This window comes from Zea mays, chromosome 5 (genome assembly GCF_902167145.1).
Source record: "Zea mays cultivar B73 chromosome 5, Zm-B73-REFERENCE-NAM-5.0, whole genome shotgun sequence".
Classification (NCBI taxonomy): Eukaryota; Viridiplantae; Streptophyta; class Magnoliopsida; order Poales; family Poaceae; genus Zea; species Zea mays.
The window spans coordinates 11,777,987-11,780,862 of record NC_050100.1 but is presented as its reverse complement, the minus strand read 5'-3'; positions in this window follow the sequence as shown (position 1 = coordinate 11,780,862).

Here is a 2,876-nt window from a genome sequence, read left to right as displayed (position 1 = left end):
AGATGCAATAGTGTTGGGCCAAATCCGGACCAGGCGGCCCAACAATGGGCAGAAGCGCGCTGCGCCCGCGCCCGCGGTGGGAACTTAGCAGGAAGGCCCTTGGAGTTTTATCTAACTGGAAGTGGGTTCAATCACTGTTTCTCAGGGTTACTGACAGCTTACGAAAAGGTCCCTCAACTTTCTTTTCTTCCCCAACTCGCTCCCTGACCGCGGTGTGCTGGTCGATCGTCCCGGACGAGGTCTGTACCGGCTATGGCCGGCGACGACTGCTACGGCTAACTACCGGGGAAGCATCACTGGCTTAAGGCGACCTAGGAACATCCATTTAATCGACACAAACCCCACTGGAAACTATCTGTCCACGATCAGGGTGGAACCCGTGGTGGCGATCCTGTGTTCCCAATAATCTACGCTCGGATGGGTCAAACGGCCACTACGAGGAGCTTCATGAATACACAGAACTGCTAAAACAAAGCTTGAATCGGACAGGGCCTTACCAGAGAGGGCTGGCCATGGTGAAGTTGTGCTTTGCGGTGGCGGAGACCAATTTGGGGGAAAAGGGAAATTCTCTAGCTATGGTGGGCAATTGAGGGGAAGAACGGGTGTGTCGGCTTCGTGATGACCTAGCGCAGCAGTCCCGGCCTTCAATTTATAGTGAGCTTCGACGGTGACGTGCAATTTGGCCGAGCAACGCAGGCGGCCGGAGATAAGGAAGAATACCGGCGCAGTGAATACGTGTTCAACGCCGTGGCACTTGCTCCGGCGATCAACGAGGAGCAAGGGCGAGTCACGGCGATGCGGTGGAAAGGGGCAGACACGCGGCGCAAGACCGAGCGACGGCGATAACCGGCGTGCCTATCACCACAACCGCAGAGCAGAAGGGGGAGACGACGGTGAGTCACCGGAGTGACCTCCAGCTCATCGGCGGCAAAGATCCTTTACCCCGCGACGTTATCCTTCTACCCCACACGTGAATCCTGGCGCCGGTGACACGAATCACGGCGAGGCACATCGGCGGTGAGATCTTTTGGGGCGCAGTCGGTCTGATCCCAGCCGGGTACTGTACCATGGCAATAGCCATTCAGTCAACCTGACAGACAATGTTCAACTTGAATTTTCTCCAAATTTGCTGTGGTAACCGATTCAATTCTCTGCATCAAGTTTATAGACCTATAGTCCATCTTCAACTTTGCCATGGAGCTTACCATAAAATAGTTACCAAATTCTATTCAAAACCGGGCTCAAAGTTTACCCCATCACACTGCTCCTGGAAATTCAGTTCAGGGAGGGACTGACAGCCCGACTTTGAGCTTAATTATCTCTCAAATACTCTTAACAACTATGCTTATCACCTTAAGCAAAGTTGTTCTCCTTTGATAGATCTTCAAATTTGGTGTGGTGACCTAGGGCAAAAACCCTATGCTTTGCAAGCTACAAAGCCCTAAAGTGGAGCCTTTAACACTGAATTTCAGACTTAGTGTAGAACTCAAATGAGGTCCATTTTGCACTTAAGTCCAAATCTCAGGGTTTGGCTTGTAAATTCACATATTTGTGAACCAATTGGCTTTAGATGCTTAAACATAGTAGTTTTTACATTTTAGTCCAAAGGTTCATCACTTTTGCACATAAGCCCCTAGGGTTTGGACTTAGAGTTTTCCAGGGTTCCAATTAGGGTTTCTGGCATCCCAGGGGTATAAATGTGATTCAACTTAGTGTTTGGGGATATTTTATGACTTTTACCCCAAAGTATTTAGGTTTTCTTAACTTGAGTTAAGTTTTACCCCTTTAACCACTATTTAGGGTTAAGTCCATTAACCAGGGTTTCATTTGCAAAAACATTAAAACAACACAACTTGTTTGAAATTTTTGCCTAGTGGATGCACTCTAGATGTATCAAGCATATGCAATGCCAATGCTTATGATGTCATGCTCAAGTTTTAGTTATAGTAACACCAGGGGTGTTACACCCACCACCAATTGTACAAGACTTATGATAGTGCAAGGTTTGGAGAGGCATTAAAGCTTAAACATTTATGAGGGATCGTCCTACTTATAACATCGCACGCAAGGACATATATGCAATATAAACAAGTAGAACAATAAGAATGGCATTCACACAACAGTTGTGATTCGGTATGGCTTGCTGTCACATGGTGATCCCCATCTCCAATAATCTGTCCATCACGATGATCTCCATCTCCATGATATAGGTATGCCATCCTCCGGTGATGAGTCCTTCAAGACCTATCTAACGTATGCTGGTAAACAAATTACATATACGCTTTGGATCATCACATGTTGACACGCAGGTCATTACATTAAATTTGGACAATACATGTGGCTCCAGCCGTATTGCCCTGGTCACGACACGCAGGTCATGAATAATTTATTAACATGCATCATATACACAATAGCCATACCGATCACAAGATGTCCTGCAAAAACAGGTTAGACAAACACGTTTCTATATGTTCGCCACTTCAGCAGATAGCCACGGCGGTCCCGCTGGCTGGTCAGCGGGCGGGGGGTCGAGGGGGGAGCCGCCCCCCGCGGGTCTCAGGGCAGCGCCCTGAAAACCTCACAGGATTCCATGCATCGTATGTATGGAAATTCCACTGGAAATCTCATGCGGTTGATCAAATCAACCCAAATCCGAGACTTTCGACCCGAAGAAGATTACACTCATGACGTTGATCTGTTACGTCAATCTGCCGGTTGTGTACGCAGTTAGCCCCGATGGTGATTCCAGCCGGTAGGGGCAAGTCGCGCATACAACAGAGAAGGACGAACTGATCTCTCCAGTCATATCCGATGTAATCTACTTCAACCCTTTATTACCAATTGATCTAATCAAACCGTGCATCAAGTAGATCCAT